At 37.0% G+C, this 18325-nt stretch overlaps 1 long non-coding RNA gene across 1 annotated transcript in view; it reads right to left on the bottom strand.

Moving 5' to 3' along the window:
- Positions 1-18325, bottom strand: part of LOC141275899 (uncharacterized) — a 79745-nt gene that overhangs the window by 29601 nt on the left and 31819 nt on the right. The gene's annotated exons all lie outside the window — the stretch shown is intronic.

Raw genomic sequence — 18325 nt, 5'->3', positions numbered from 1 at the left:
ATATTTATAGGACATTCCATCCAAAAACAATAGAATACACTTTCTTCTCAAGTGCTCCTGGAACATTCTCCAGGATAGATAATATCTTGGGTCACAAATCAAGCCTTGGTAAATTTAAGAAAGTTGAAATCATATCAAGTAACATTTCTGAACAGAGCATTATAAGACTAGATATCAATTATAGGAAAAGAACTGTAAAAAGTACAAATACATGGAGGCTAAATATTACAGTACTAAATAAACAAGAGATCCCTGAAGAAATCAAAGAGGAAATCAAAAAATACCAAGAAACAAATGACAATGAAAACACAATGATCCAAAACCTATGGGATACAGCAAAAGCAGCTCTAAGAGGCAAGTTTATAGCAATACAATCCTACCTCAAGAAATAAGAATAATTGCAAATAAACAACCTAACCATACACCTAAAACAATTAGAGAAAGAAGAACAAAAAAACCCCAAAGTTAGCAGAAGGAAAGAAATCATAAAGATCAGATCAGAAATAAATGAAAAAGAAATGCAGGAAACAATGGTAAAGATCAATAAAACTAAAAGCTGGTTCTTTGAGAAGACAAACAAAATTGATAAACCATTAGCCAGACTCATCAAGAAAAAAAGGGAGAGGACTCAAATCAATAGAATTAGAAATGAAAAAGGAGAAGTAACAACTGACACTGAAGAAATACACAAGATCATGAGATTACTACAAGCAAGTATATGTCAATAAAAGATATCTGGAAGAAATGGACAAATCCTTAGAAAAGCACAACTTTCCAAGACTGAAACAGGAAGAAATAGAAAATATAAACAGACCAATCACAAGCACTGATATTGAAACTGTGATTAAAATGCTTCCAACAAACATAAAGCCCAGGACCAGATGGCTTCACAGGCGAATTCTATCAAACATTTAGAGAAGAGCCAACACCTATCCTTCTCAAACTCTTCCAAAATATAGCAGAGGGAGGAACAAACTCATTTTACAAGGCCACCATCACCCTGATACCAAAACCAGACAAGGATATCACAAGAAAAGAAAACTACAGGCCAATATCACTGATGACTATAGATGCAAAAATCCTCAACAAAATACTAGCAAACAGAATCCAACAGCACATTAAAAGGATCATACACCATGATCAAGTGGGGTTTATCCCAGGAATGCAAGGATTCTTCAATATATGCAAATCAATCATTGTGATACACCGTATTAACACACTGAAGGAGGAAAACCATATGATCATCTCAATAGATGTAGAAAAAGCTTTTGACAAAATTCAACACCCATTTATGATAAAAACCCTCCAGAAAGAAGGCATAGAGGGAATTTACCTGAACATAATAAAGGCCATATATGATAAACCCACAGCCAACATCATTCTCAATGGTGAAAACTGAGACCATTTCCAATAAGATCAGGAGCACAACAAGTTTGCCCACTCTCACCACTATTATTCCACATAGTTTTGGAAGTTTTAGCCACAGCAATCAGAGAAGAAAACGAAATAAAGGATTGCAAATTGGAAAAGAAGTAAAACTGTCACTGTTTGCAGATGACATAGTATGATACACAGAAAATCCTAAAGATGCTACCAGAAAACTGCTAGAACTAATCAGTGAATTTGGTAAAGTAGCAGGATACAAAACTAATGCACAGAAATCTCTTGCATTCCTATATACACTAATGATAAAAAATCTGAAAGAGAAATTAAGGAAACACTCCCATTTACCATTGCAATGAAAAGAATAAAATATCTAGTAAGAAATCTACCTGAGGAGACAAAAGACCTGTATGCAGAAAACTATAAGACACTGATGAAAGAAATGAAAGATGATACAAACAGATGGAGAGATATACCATGTTCTTGGATTGGAAGAACCAACATTGTGAAAATGACTATACTACCTAAACCAATCCACAGGCTCCATGCAATCCCTATCAAATTACCAATGGCATTTTTCACTGAACTAGAACAAGAAATTTTACAATTTGTATGGAAACACAAAGGACCCTGAATAGCCAAAGCAATCTTGAGAAAATAAAAATGGAGCTGGAGGAATCAGACTCCCTGACTTTAGAGTATACTACAAAGCTATAGTAATCAAGAAAGTATGGTACTGGCACAAAAACAGAAATATAGATCAATGGAACAGGATCAAAAGCACAGAGATAAAGCCACGCACATATGGTCACCTTTTCTTTGACAAAGGAGGTAAGAATATACAATGGGGAAAAGACAGTCTCTTTAATAAGCGGTGCTGGGAAAACTGGACAGCTACATGTAAAAGAATGAAATTAGAACACTCCCTAACATCATACACAAAAATAAACTCAAAATGGATTAAAGGTCTAAGTGTAAGGCCAGACACAGTAAAACTCTTAAAGGAAAACATAGGCAGAACACTCTATGCTATAAAACACAGCAAGATCCTTTTTGACCCACCTCCTAGAGTAATGGAAATAAAAACAAAAATAAACAAATGGGACCTAATGAAATTTAAAAGCTTTTGCATAGCAAAGGAAACCGTAAAGAAGATGAATAGACAACCCTCAGAATGGGAGAAAATATTTGCAAATGAATCAACTGACAAAAGATTAATCTCCAAAATATACAAGCAGCTCATGCAGCTCTATATCAAAAAAAGGAAACAACCCAATCCAAAAATGGGCAGGAGACCTAAATAGACATTTCTCTGAAGAAGATATACAGATTGACAACAAACACATGAAAGAATGCTCAACACCACTAATCATTAGAGAAATGCAAATCAAAACCACAGTGAGGTATCACCTCACACCAGTCAGAATGGCCATCATCAAAATATCTACAAAAAAAAAATGCTGGAGAGGGTGTGGGGAAAAGGGAACCCTCTTGCACTGTTGGTGGGAAAGTAAACTGATACAGCCACTATGCAGAACAGTATAGAGGTTCATTAAAAAACTAAAAACAGGGCTTCCCTGGTGGCGCAGTGGTTGAGAGTCCACCTGCCAATGCAGGGGACACGGCTTCGTGCCCCAGTCCTGGAAGATCCCACATGCCACAGAGCAGCTAGGCCTGTGAGCCATGGCCACTGAGCCTGCGCGTTCGGAGCCTGTGCTTCGCAACGGGAGAGGCCACAACAGTGAGAAGCCTGCGTACCGCAAAAAAAAAAAAATCTAAAAACAGAACTACCATATGACCCAGCAATCCCACTACTGAGCATATACACTGAGAAAACTATAATTCAAAAAGAGACATGTACCACAATGTTCATTGCAGCACTATTTACAATAGCCAGGACATAGGAGCAACCTAAGTGTCCATCAACAGATGAATGGATAAAGAAGATGTGGCACATATATACAATGGAATATTACTCAGCCATAAAAAGAAATGAAATTGAGTTATTTGTAGTGAGGTGGATGGCACTAGAGTCTGTCATACAGAGTGAAGTCAGTCAGAAAGAGAAAAACAAATACCTTATGCTAACAAATATATATGGAACCTAAAAAAAAAATAAAAGTTTCTCATGAACCTAGGGGAGGACAGTAATAAAGATGCAGATATAGAGAATGGACTTGAGGATACAGGGTGGGCGGAGGGGAAGGTGGGATGAAGTGAGAGAGTAGCATTGACATACATACACTACCAAAAAGTAAAATAGATAGCTAGTGGGAAGTTGCTGCATAGCACAGGTATATCAGCTCGGTGCTTTGTGACCACCTAGAGGGGTGGGATAGGGAGGGTGAGAGGGAGGCTCAAGAGGGAGGGGAGGGCTTCCCTGGTGGCGCAGTGGTTGAGAGTCCGCCTGCTGATGCAGGGGACGCGGGTTTGTGCCCCGGTCCGGGAGGATCCCACATGCCGCGGAGCGGCTTGGCCCGTGGGCCATGGCTGCTGGGCCTGCGCGTCCGGAGCCTGTGCTCCGCAACGGAAGAGGCCACAGCAGTGAGAGGCCCGCGTACCACCCCCCCCCCCCACACACACACTAATAATAATTGGAGAGAATTGACAGAGAAAGTTCAAAGAATTAGCATTGCATTTTAAAGACCGAATAAAAAGTTAGATTTTTAGCTAATTCTTTGAGAAATCTGGTAAAGTGAAATATAGTCATAATTATGGGCAAAATACCACCCAGGAATCTCTTGAAATGGTAGCCCCATACAGAAAATGATTCCTAAATTTAACCAAGAGCTTGGCCAACTGCTGTGTGTTATTTTTTTTAACTTGCCAGTAGCCATTGCAAAATTATCTGTATCAGCAAAAGAAACTACTGCAGTTATATCTAGGATCTAGGTAGTGAAACCTCTAAGCTTGCAGGTATTAATGACTCCAACGTTATTTGCTGCACAAGTTGATGAAAGGACTGGCAATCTTTGAAATTGTTAATAGAGTGCAATGGCCTTTGAAAGATATTGAACATCTATCTAGTGACCTGGGGAAACCTGCACTATTTGTTCCACAAGTATTTACTAAACACCTATTACATAACAGGCACTTAAGATTTGGTCTCTCCGATGATACCTCCATTTACTTATCTTATATGAATATTCTGTTCTGTTCTGTTCTGAATTGTCCAACAAATAATTCATTTCACTAAAAAATATATTTTTTAGCACCTACTCTCTTTTTTCCAACGTGCACAACCAAACTTGGAAACTGATAACATGACAAAACGTTAATTAAGAAAAGTTATTTGACCTAAGTGAGTGAATATACAATACACACATTACAGTTGACTTTATAAAATGGTTGTCTTCAGGCACATTTTTCTTAAATTAAGTCAGATTTGAAGTAGCTGTTGATTCCCCTTCAGTGGATTGTGTCTTTTGGTTTTCATATAGTCAGTGATGGTAAATGCCAACAAACATTTTCTGCAAATTACATATTCTTCATGAATTTTTCTTGATAATTAGAAATTAAGTATTTAACACTTCAATGAATATGGACTTTTGTCTTTTGGAGCTCACCATTGTCTAGAGAGTTTATTGCAAAATACTAAAGGGCTACCAAACCATAAAATATAAATAAGTAGCTGCAGATTTCCATCATACAATAAATGACAAAACCACTGGAGGAAGGGTTCAGACTGTACTCTTTGTGACCTATGTGAGGACTGCTCTGCCTATAGTTGCCTGCCTATATTTCATGTAAATTTAACCTACAATTTTCCCCAGTTCACTCTAACTCTGGTACCCTAACCTGTGGCCTGGCAGCTTCCTGCCTCTTGCAGGCAATGGCATGGCCCAGGACATAACTGTCGGATCCTTTAAGTGGTTAGTGAGGGCAGTAAGTTTGAACATTTCTCAACCACCCACAGAGACTGGCAATAGTTTGCTGTTTTAGATGCACCTTTAATCACTCTGTATTCTGCCATTTCGAGAGAAGTGTGAGTCACACTGCATGTGGGTCGGGTTAGGAGAAGAGAGACAGGCTGTTGCTGGATGTCTTTCATTCTCATCGTATGTTGAAAAGAATCTTCTCGGCACACAAGTCTCACACACTACCTGATAAGCCAGGTACTGCAGAAGCTAAAAATGAAAAGTGGTACTCTACCAAACCGGTGCTGGATGATTTTAATGCAACCATCAATAACAATGCTTAATTTAGAAAATAAATCTCTGAGACAAATGCTACACCAGACAGGAGACCAAGACAATTGGTATAAACTTGGGCTTTCCAGGAAAACCACTTTACCTCCTATTTAGCACTATTATCATGGACCTTATTCAGCACAATTACTGTGGACTCTTCCAAGCCTTTTGATGTTCAGCCCCTGAAGACCGTTTCATTGGCTGGGGCAATAGCCTGTGTGATCCTTTGTTTCTTGGTCACAGAACCTCTGGGAGTTCAGATTATACCTCAGCCCGTGTGATGAAAATGTTCCTCTATGTATCAGGACTGTTGGTTACAGATGAGAGAAACTCAAGCTGAGCTAGCTTAAGCAAGAATAACAATAAAAACAGCAGCAGCAATAACAACAATGAATGATATTTACTGGAAAGCTATTGGTGCCGTTTGCAGAAATAAAGCTGAAAAGCCAAGCATGAGGAAACCACGAGTCAGAGTAGCTTCAGAGCTGTCAGGGACTGGAACCAAGAATCTATTGCCACCAGGAGTGTGTGTGTTTGTGTCTCTCTCGCCTTCCCATTTTTGCATGTTTCTGTGTGTTGGGTTCATTTCCCCCAACGTGAACCAGCTCCTTACACATGGCTGGGGTTCTGACCTGTGACAGCTGCAGGTTCACATCTTCCCAACATTACTACCAAAGGAAATTACCTTCTTCTCAATTTAAATATCACAACTAAATCTCCTTTAAAGATAAAACACCTAATTATATTAAAAGTCAATGTTACCATTATCACTAAAATGACAATAAACATCCACTGTTCCAGTATCTTGGAAATCACAGGTGCTCATCATTATAGAACCTCAGAGGTTCTATTTCCTTCAAGTGTTATGGAAGGAGTGAAATGAGATAATAAACTAAGTGAGGTACAACTAAACAGGTCTCCAGAACCAGCGTTCAGAGACTGAGCTGGTTTCTAGCCATTCTCGTTGAACTTTAGTAGGTATTTTTTTAACTTTTTATTTTACATTGGAGTATAGTTGATTAACAATGTTGTGCTAGCTTCAGGTGTACAGCAAAGTGATTCAGCCACACACATACATGCATCCATTCTTTCTCCAACTCCCCTTTCATCTAGGCTGCCATATAATATTGAGCAGAGTTCCCTGTGCTACACAGTAAGTCCCTGCTGGCCATCCATTCCAAATATAGCAGTGTATTCATGTCAATCCCCAAATCCCCAACTATCCCCCCAACTCTTTGTCCTGGTAACCATAAGTTCATTCTCTAAGTCTGTTGAGTCTGTTTCTGTTTTGTAAATAAGTTCATTTGAATCATTTTTTTAGATTCTGCATATAAGCAGTATCATACGACATTTCTCTTTCTCTGACTTACTTCACTCAGTATGACAGTCTCTAGGTCCATCCATGTTGCTGGAAATGGCATTATTTCATTCTTTTTAATCGCTGAGTAATATTCCATTGTATATATGTGCCACATCTTCTTTATCCTTTCCTCTGTCGATGGAAATTTAGGTTGCTTCCATGTCTTGGCTATTGTAAACAGTGCTGCAATGAACATTGGGGTGCATGTATCCTTTCGAACCATGTTTTTCTCTGGATATATGCCCAGGAGTGGGATTGCTGGATCATATGGTAGTTCTATTTTTAGTTTTTTAAGGAACCTCTATACTGTTCTCCGCAGTGGCTATACCAATTTACATTCCCACCAACAGTGTAGAAGGGTTCCCTTCTCTCCACATCCTCTCCAGCATTTATTGTTTGGGGATTTTTTGATGACAGCCATTCTGATTGGTGTGAGGTGATATCGCATTGTAGTTTTGATTTCCATTTCTCTAATAATTAGCGATGTTGAACATCTTTTCATTTGTCTCATGGCCATCTGTATGTCTTCTCTGGAGAAATGTCTGCTTAGGTTTTCTGCCCATTTTTTGATCGGGTTGTTTGTTTTGATGACATTAAGCTGCATGTGTTGTTTGTAAATTTTGGAGACTAATGCCTTTTCAGTTGCTTCATTTACAAATATTTTCTCCCATTCTGTGGGTTGTCTTTTCATTTTGTTTATCGTTTCCTTTGCTATGCAAAAGCTTTTAAGTTTAGTTAGGTCCTGTTTGTTTATTTTTGTTTTTATTTCCATTACTCTAGGAGACAGCTCAAAAATGATATTGCTGTGGTTTATGTCAGACAGTGATCTGCCTATGTTTTCCTCTAAGAGTTTTACACTGTCTGGCCTTACATTTAGGTCTTTAATCCATTTTGAGTTTATTTTTGTGTATGGTGTTAAAGAATGTTCTAATTTCATTTTTTTACATGTACCTGTCCAGTTTTCCCAGCACTATTTATTGAAGAGAGTGTCTTTCCTCCATTGTATAGTCTTGCCTGCTTTGTCATAGATTAATTGACCATAGATGTGAGGGTTTATTTCTGGGCTTTCTCTCCTGTTCCACTGATCTACATTTCTATTTTTGTACCAGTGCCATACGGATTTGATGACTATAGCTTTGTAATATAGTCTGAAGTCTGGGAGCCTGATTCCTCAAGCTCCATTATTCTTTTTCAAGATTGCTTTGGCTATTTGGGGTACTTTGTGTCTTCATACAAATTAAACATTTTTTCTGTTCTAGTTCTGTGAAAGATGCCATTGGTAATTTGATAGGGATTGCATTGAATCTGTACACTGCTTTGGTAGTATAGTCATTTTGACAATATTAATTCTTCCAATCCAAGAACGTGGTATCTTTTTCCATTTGTTTGTGTCATCTTTGATTTCTTTCACCAATGTCTTATAGTTCTCGAAGTATAGGTCTTTTTGTCTCCTTAAGTAGGTTTATTCCTAGGTATTTTATTCTTTTTGATGCAGTGGTAAATGGGATTGTTTCTTGAATTTCTCTTTCTGATCTTTCATTGTTAGTGTATAGAAATGTGACAAATTTCTATGTATTAATTTTGTAACCTGCAAATTTACCAAATTTACTGATGAGCTCTAGTAGTTTTCTGGTAGCATCTTTAGAATGTTTGTGTATAATATGATGTCATCTGCAAACAGTGACAGTTTAACTTTTTCTTTTCCAATTTGGATTCCTTTTATTTATTTTTCTTCTGTGATTTCTGTGGCTAGGACTTCCAAAACTATGTTGAATAAAAGTGGCGAGAGTGGACATCCTCTTCTTGTTCCTGATCTTAGAGGAAATGCTTTCAGCATTTCACCACTGAGTATGATGTTAGCTGTAAGTTTGTCATATATGGCCTTTATGTAGCATTCTTCTTTGTCTCTTATAACAGTCTTTATTTTAATGTCTATTTTGTCTGAGTATTGAGACTCCATCTTTCTTTTGATTTCCATTTGCATGGAATATGTTTTTCCATTCCCTCACTTTCAGTCTGTATGTGTCCCTAGGTCTGAAGTGGTTCTCTTGTAAGCAGCATATATAAGGGTCTTGTTTTTGTATCCATTCATCCATTCTATGTTTTCTGGTTGGAGCATTTAATCCATTTACATTTAAGGTAATTATCGATATGTATGTTTTTATTGCCATTTTCTTAATTGTTTTGGGTTTGTTTTTGTAGGTCTTTTTTCTTCCCTTCCTCTCTTGTTCTCTTCTCTTGTGGTTTGATGACCATCTTTAGTGCTGTGTTTGGGTTGCTTTTTCATTTTTGTGTGTGTATCTATTGTAGCTTTTGCATTTGCTGTTCCCATGAGGTTTTGATATAGCAGTCTATGTATTACAAGGTTGTTTTAGGTTTCTGGTCTCTTTCCTGTCCAGAGAAGTTCCTTTAGCATTTGTTGCAAAACTGGTCTGGTGGTGCTGAATTCTCTCAGATTTTGCTTGTCTGTAAAGCTTTTGATTTCTCTGTCAAATCTAAATGAGAACCCTGCTGGGTAGAGTATTTTTGGTTGTAGTTTCTTCCCTTTCATCACTTTGAATATATCCTGCCACTTCCTTCTGGCCTGCAGAAGTTTCTGCTGAGACATCAGGTGACAACCTTATGGGAGCTCCCTTGTATGTTATTTGTTGCTTTTCCCTTTTTGCTTTTAATATTTTTTCTTTGTCTCTAATTTTTACCAATTTGATTATTATGTGTCTCAGTGTGTTCCTCCCTGGGTTTATCCTGCTAGGGATTCTCTGTGCTTCCTGGACTTCCTGTTTCCTTTCCCATGTTAGGGAATTTTTCAGCAATTATCTCTTCAAATATTTTCTCAGATCCTTTCTCTCTGTATTCTCTTTCTGGGAGCCCTATAATGAGGATGTTTGTGCATTAAATGTTGTCCCAGAAATCTCTTAGACTGTCTTCATTTCTTTTCATTCTTTTTTCTTTATTCTGTTCCATGGCAGTGATTTCCACATTTCTGTCTTCCAGGTCACTTATCTGTTCTTCTGCCTCAGTTATTCTGCTATTGATTCCTTCTAGTGTATTTTTCATTTCAGTTAATGTGTCGTTCATCTCTGTTTGTTCTTTAGTTCTTCTAGGTCTTTGTTAAACATTTCTTGCATCTTCTTGACCCTTACCTCCATTCTTTCTCCAAGATCCTGAATCATCTTCACTTTTATTATTCTGAATTCTTTTTCTGGAAAGTTGCATGTCTTCATTCACTTAGTTGTTTTTTCTGGGGTTTTATCTTGTTCCTTCATCTGGGACATATTCCTCTCTATTTAATTTTATCTAACTTTCTGTGATTGTGGTTTCCATTCCACATGATGCAGGATTGTAGTTCGTCTTGCTTCTGCTCTCTGCCCTCTGGTGGATGAGGCTATCTAAGAGGCTTGGGCAAGCTTCCTAATGGGTGGGACTTGTGGTGGGTGGAGCTGGGTCTTGTCCCTCTGGGGGGCAGGACTGTACTCAGTATAACTTTAATCCACTTGTCTGCTGATGGGTGGGGCTGTGTTGCCACCCTGTTGGTTGTTTGGCCTGAGGCAACCCAGCACTGGAGCCTACAGGCTGTTTGGTGGGGCTAATGGTGGCCTCTGGGAGGGCTCATGCCAATGAATACTTCCCAGACCGCTGTCAGTGTCTTTGAGCCACAGCTGCCACCCCCCCCACCCCACCTCTGCAGGAGACATTCCAATAATACCAGGTAGGTCTGGCCTAGTCTCTCATGGGGTCACTGCTTTTTTCCCCATGGTCCTGGTGCACACAAGAGTTTGTGTGCACCCCCCAAGTGTGGAGTTTCTGTTTCCCCCAGTCCCGTGGAAGTCCTGTGATCAAACACTGCTGGCTTTCAAAGTCAGATTCTCTGGGGACTCCTCCTCCCATTGCTGGACCCCCAGGCTGGGAAGCCTGAAGTGGGCTCAGAACTTTCACTCCTGTATAATTGTTTTCCAGTTTGTGGGTTGCCCACCCAGTGAGTATGGGATTTGGTTTTATTGTGATTGCGCCCCTCCTACAAACTCACTGTGGCTTCTTTTTTGTCTTTGGGTGTAGGGTATATTTTTTTTGGTGGGTTCCAGTGGTTTTTTTTGTTGATGGTTGTTCATCACAACACAACAGCTAGTTGTGATTTTGGTGTTTTCGTAAGAAGGGGGTGAGCTCACGTCCTTCTACTCCACCATCTTGAGCTAATCCAATCCCCAACTTAGACAGGTATTAAAAGCAGAAAAGATAATGATGATCCAGGACAGGCATAAAGCTGATTTGTTTTTATATTCTTTGTCTTTCTAAGAAATATATATATATATATATATATATATATATATATACATATGTGTGTATATTTTTTAATGAATTTTGTGCTCTGTAGGATTTTATTGCTGTATTAAAAATTAATTCTAACCTACACTTTTACTAAACAAATACTTTCTTCATAGGCAAAAGCAATTTATGCACTGGAAAAAGAATAAAGAAGGCTATTAAGACAGCAAAAGAAAAAGCATGTTTTAGGCTTTCAGGCCAATTGAATCATATAATCTAATCTATTTTTAAGCCTAGTTTCCTGTTTCCCATTCAAACAACACTACTAAATTACTCCCTTTCCCTATCTGTTCTATAAAGCATATATGTTCCAGATATATGGTACTTTTAACGATCTAGGCAGAAATTATGTCAACAGGAAAGCACTGGCTGATTTCCTAGTAAAGATTAAAACACACACAGAGGTTTTCTTAAATTTGCAGTCCTCTTTCCCAAATAATTCGTTTGTATGAGAAAAGTATTTGACCTTAATTAGTTATGTTGATAAAACCTTGTTCTTTCAAGTTGAATTAAAGCTCTGTGAAGTTCAAGGCTACTCTGGAAAATGCACAGATATTCTCAAGGAGCAATTATATATAAAGCAAAAGTGGTTTTTAATAATAAATTATAATTGTAGTGAAATTTTTTACAAATCTGAGCACAATTTCTTTATTTCATCATATTCACAAATACAGTGTCACTATTTATGACACCTTGGCTCTGAATCCTGCTGCTACCACTTAGTAGGTGAGTAGCCTTGGGCAAGTTAGTTAATCTCTAACAATTTCCTCCTCTGAATAAAAGAAGCAATATTAGCTTCTTTAGAGAGTTTTTACAAAGAGGAAATAAGGTGATATATGGACAAACAATTAACATAGAGCCTGGCATGAATTAATGTTCAATAAATTGCTTTGTTTTTAGGTTTTGTTGTAGGTGGAAGTCTATAGCTTGATATATATATATATATATATATATATATATATATATATATATATATATATATATATATATCAAGATTTTATGTAAAGTAAGTCCTTATAGCATAAGAGGAATCAGCTCTTCCTCATTCTTAGAGACAAGAGGGTTGTGGGACCCTAAAGGGCTATGATGGTATAACGATTAAAAGAACAACAAAGTTTATCAAAGAAACGGAATAACTCCCTAAACCTTTTCAATTTTATCCATACTCCAAATATTTTTCTGTTTAGAAGGGAGCATAATTTGAGTTTCAGAAGAATATGATAGGGTTACATAAAAATAGAAATTATCTCCTGGAACTACATAACCTGCTTCTCTGTTTCAATTTGCTTTGGATGGTTCATTCATCTAGCTAGTTCATTAGCTGAAATTGCTAATTATTTTCATCCCTGTGATGGACAGTGGCCCACAGGAGTCCATCAGTGATACAGTGGTATCATTGTGTTGAAAGGAATTATAAGGTAATTAATCATATCTACCTGCTCTATGGTTCCTGCTTTTGGTTTGTAGGTACTATATTTAAATTCTAGCTCTTTCTTTCTGCTTGGATGGTAAACTCATGGCAAGGACTGAATGTAACTCACCTTTGACTCTTCAACAAGTAGACCAGTTCCTAGAATATGGATTTAGGTATGTGGTTGTTGATCTAACCTTATAGCATGTCTGAGTTCTCCTTTTCTTTTTTCTTGTGTCACCAGGCTTTTGTGTTGGTGTAGTCAAACATGGCATGAAGACAACGCTAAACCCGATACTATGGAGGACAATTTTTAATCAGCTTACAGAGATTTGGCGTTTATCATTCTTCCCTTCCCTCCCCCCACCTAATGGCATATAAGGACTTCAATGGTTAAAATATAGCCTTAAGTTCGCCCCTCAGCCACCAGAGAATTGGATTGTATCTCTTATAAGCAAGGAAGCTGTCCATGTGGGAAGCATCACTCCCATGGGATATTTGTATGACTGTTCAAATTTAAACAATATATCTGGGGAAAAGAAAGAATGTGGGAAAAATATAATAAGATTTTCTTATGTGTTTGTATAATTTCTACTTTTTGGCCAAAAGGAGTAATACATAACAATGGTTTCACGTTTTTCAGCACTTGGTCCCAAGCCAAGTTGAAAAATATCTCCTCTCCCTCTGAGGATCATCTGAGGCTTTAGTGTCTCCTTTTTGTTGTGAGAACCACATCCCAGGATGTTTCCCTTGTTTTGAAATGAGAGAGTGGACGTGCAGACCTGAGCGCAGTGGCCTGGTCATTAACACTCACCAGCTGTCTCAAGACATGGGATCCCAAAATAAAAGTGATGTGAAACATCCCAGGCCTAAAAGTCACTCTACTAACACCAGGGCATGAGAGAGGAAAGAACTCTCTGTGACTCCAAACTGTAGCTTACGTGCCAGGGGAAGAACACTTTTCCTGGTGGTATTGCTACAAAACAGGTGTGGGGAGAACACAGGCTCTGCCTGACCATCAGCAGTCTCCAGAGACCCAGGTGTGGGGAGCAGATGCGGGGGCTGGGTGATTTCATTGCACTTCTAAACAGCATGTGATCTTTGCAGGCACTTTGTCTGTGTTTTGCCCTTTGACTCATTATCAGCCAGAGTCTGAGACCGGAAGGAGAATCTACTTCAGACAAAAGTATTTTGTTCTATTATTATTTTCCCATCCAAATTTAGGTCAAGAGATAGGTTAATGTTCTATGGGAACCAAAACAAATCTAGATTGGTTGTTAGAGTGGTTGAGGTAAACAGACTAACTGTATCCTTGTCAAGATAATTTTATTGTATGTATTAAACCGCTTTGTTCTTTAGGAAAAGACTAAAGCATTCGATGTGCACACGATTTGAAATATTCTACCTCCAGTTGTCCAAATCTAGGGTATATATATAAATAGGGACCTAACACCAGTGTTTTTTTTAAATCGATTCTTATCTAAATTAAAATTGAATAAAATCAAGTTCATTCTGGACCAATTGGAATAAGAGGTGAGTCTAGAAGCTGAGGCATCTCTGAGATATAAAATTTCAAAAATCATTGGATTATTTGATTGTTAACATGCCTGGTCTTGGTATAATACATATGTAAGTATATTTCCACTTTAAAAATTAAGGGAGGCAGGGTAGTGAGTGCCATGAAAAGATCATGAGTTTAGGAATCAAAAGTGGGTTTGAATCCCAGCTGTGCTACCAGCTATAGTATGTGAAATTAATCCAGTAATTTTCTTTTCTCCAAGCCAAAACCTCTGAGTCGGCAAAATTAGGGCAATACCTACTTCGTGGAGTTGCAAAAAGTAAATGATAATGTATATGTGAAAGGCCTATTGTGTCATATATATATAATATATATATCATGTTATATATTATATTCATATATATTATATATGTTATATATTATGTATATACATACATATGTTAGCAGTCTGATTAATGTCCATTTCCTTCCTTACTAGGACATCTAGATATTCAAGATATTAAACATTCCTCAAATATTAGTGCCTACTTTCTATACCTTAAATTGTGTGAATTATAGTTTTCATTAGGCCAGCTGTCTAATATTTTGGAATTTCATTCTAGTGAGTCCACCATTGATTCACTCAGACTTAAAAGAAAAAAATCGACAGTATTACAGGAGGAAGTTATCCTTCGAAATGAGTGATACTTTCTAAGTGAAAACTAAGTGATATTTAGACACCCTAAATATTGCAAAGATTATGGTGTCCCATCCTCCTTATCCTTTATTCATTTGTTCATTTGTCATTTAACACATACTTATTGATTACCTACAATTGTCAGGCACTGACAGAAAAGTGATCCCAAATGATAATAACCTCTACTTATAAGAAGTTTATATATTAGTGCAAGAGATAATATAATAAATATTATATCAAAGGTGATGTGTGCTTTGGAGAAAAATAGAGAGTAGAGTAATAGAGATGGGATGCTGGGGCAAGGGATAAGCTTCAAAATTGTAAACAAGACTCTCCATATACTTGTCAATGTGAGAGGTGCAGAAAGCAAGGAGGTGAGAGAGTAAGCCAAGTAAACACTGAGGGGAGAGTCTCAGGCAAAGGGAATGGCCAATGCAAAGGCCCTGAGGTAGGGGTGGACCAGCTGTGTTTGAGGAAAAAAAAGGAGGTCAGTATGGCTAGAGTGGAGTGAGAGAGAAAAAAGCAGTAAGAGATGAACTCAAGGATGTGATAAGGACCAGATCTTATTTGACCTTGTAGTTCATTGTAAGGAATTGGATTTTATTGTGAGTGAAATGTGGAGCCATTGCAGAGTTTTGAGCAGAAGAGTAACATAAACAAGACTACTCTGGCTGCTGTGCTAAAAATAGATTGTAAAGCAGTCGAAGTGGAGGCTGAGAGATGGGTTGGAAAGCTATTGCAGTAATTCATATGAGAGATGATAATGGATTGAACCAGGGCAGGAACAGTAGAGTAATGAGAGAGGGCTGGGCTCTGGGCATATGTTACAGGAGCCTACAGGACTTCATGACAGGTTGGAAATGACAAGTCAAGAATACTTTCAATGTTTTTAGCCCGATCATCTGAAAAGGTATGGAGCTGCCATCAACAGATAAACAAGACTATGGCAGAGGAGATTTGGAGGTAGGAAAAAAATTGAGGCACCTTTGAGATTTTTATTAGACATCCAAGTAGAATTGCGAGATAAACAGTTGAATACAGGTCTGGAATTCAGAGAGGAGGTCCAGGCTAGAGATATAAATTTGAGCATTGTCACCAAAGAGATGGTCACCGAACTCAGATGGTCCACAACAGCACATCCCATGATTTTGTGGAATTTAAATATAACTTGATTAGCAACCACTGTCGCATCAGGTTAGCCTTAAAATGATGCAGCAATTCTTTTTACACAATGGAATCTTTTGGACTCCACTTAAAATGTGGACATTTTACTTGTATTTAAAACTGTAAACCTAGATGATATCAATAAGGAAGTGAGTGTAGATAAGAAAAAGGATTGACCAATGTCGGGGCACTCCAACATTAAAAGATTAGAAGATTCAGGAGAAGTGGGAAGAGCTAAGACAGGCAAACAGCCAGCTAGGGGGAAGGAAAAACCAAGAGAATGTGGTGTCCTGAAAGCCAAGCACAAAAGATGGTTTCAAAAGAAAAGAGTGATCTGTGTGAAATGCTGTTCACAGGGCAAACAAAACGAGGCCTGAGAATAAGAACTGGATTTAGCAACATGGAGGCCATTGGCAACTTTTCAAAAGCACCATAAAAAATTCAAAGTAAAAAAAAAATCATAATATAAGTTAAGGAAGACCCACAAAATTCTGATTTCGATATTAAGATTACTTTGATTTCTTTTTTAAAGTATCAGAGTCTTTTAAAAATGGGCAATGTGTAGTCCATTTTTTAGTAGCTAAGGAATATATATATATACTCAGTCTGTGTTTTACATAATCTATCACTGGAATGATTAACCCAACAAAATTACTCATCAAACCGAATTAAAATGTGAAGTGTAGACTTTACATCAGTCTTATCTATATCAACTTTATCTACACAAAAGCCCTTAGTAGTTACAACTAATGGTAATTTCAAATACATTTTTAATAAAAATTCTGAATATATGAGGAATGTATTTCCAGACCTCGGGCGATGGTCCACTCCTTTTTGAACACTGGGTACAACAACCTCAAATATTAAAATATAAATTACATGTTGCAGTTTAGTAGAAATCAATTTGGCCTTTAATGAGTACATACTTATAGTGCCATCTACTGTTTGGTAGTAAGATCATAACATACTAGTGAATTAGGATAAAGAAATAAAATACAGGTATCTTCTTATTATCAGCAACTCCTTTCTGGAAATCAGACATTTTGTGCGATAACTCTAACCTGAAGAAAACATCCCATTATTTCCATGAGGAAAAATTACAACTAACACATTACACAACAAGGCAAAATCCTTACCAATTTTATAAAACGTAACAAAAGCTCACCAAAGCAAATATGTGTGTGTGTGTGTGTGTGTGTATATATATATATATATATATATATATATATATATATATATATATATGAATGCGTACATATGTATGAAACAAACTATGTCAGGATGTAAATGCTTAAAACATTACTTTCTGATTATCAAACAATTGATATGGTTATTTCATAAACAACTGTTTTATATCCAGTAACATTAGTTGCCCATTGACATACTTTTCAAAAATCTACAAGTAATTTCAATTTTCTTTGAAATGTAACTCAGGTTTTCTTCTAATCATTTGTTTAGCATGTTATATTTACCATAGAATTATCTCTAGGGTATATTGTTAAATGGAAAAGTAGAGAAAATTTTGTAAAATCTATCATTTATCTAAGAAAGGGGGGAGGCTATTATATATTATAAACAATGTTTAAAAAATATATATAAATGTATATATATAACATATATGTATATAACATATGTGTTATTTTTAAAACAGGCAGATAAATTATTAAAAAATTAAAAGCAGTATCTTGTATAAGGAGGAAGAGATTAGAGCAGAGGGAACAGTAATAGAAGCAAAGCTTCCTTAAATATACTTTGTTTAGTAGATTCAACCACATAATTATAAAGCACTATTAAATATGAAAAGGAATTCCAATAAATAAGGTGAAAGGAATGAAAAGTTATATTGAGTTTTAGTAGTGTGAATAAAAAATATTCTTATAAAAACATTCTAATGAGGGAGAAATACATTCTATGAAGTTGAAGTATAAAAAACCAAAAGTCATTTTTAACGGGAAAACATGAAAAAGGGGAGAGTTTGCGGCGGAGGGGGCGTCTGTCTGTACACTCTGGCACACTGAAAAGACTAAGGACCACATTTCTGTAGCTAATGTGTGTTACACAGACTCTTCTCATCTTTAACAGACCTGGGTTCAATATTATCATTTAACAGCAAATATTCATGGGCCTTAACAAAATTTTATACTCAACATCTTCTCTCCTTATTTTTACTCCCGTTGGAATCAACACAAAAGTATTTTATTCACTTGATAAGATTAACTTATAGACTCCACTAGGATATAGGTCTTCGTGTTTTTATGATGGTGTTTTATGATGTGTTTTTATGTGGTGGATGTTTACT

Source organism: Tursiops truncatus, chromosome 11 (assembly GCF_011762595.2).
Source record: "Tursiops truncatus isolate mTurTru1 chromosome 11, mTurTru1.mat.Y, whole genome shotgun sequence".
NCBI lineage: Eukaryota > Metazoa > Chordata > Mammalia > Artiodactyla > Delphinidae > Tursiops > Tursiops truncatus.
Note: the sequence above shows the minus strand (reverse complement) of the source record. Positions and strands in the feature narration are given on the sequence as shown.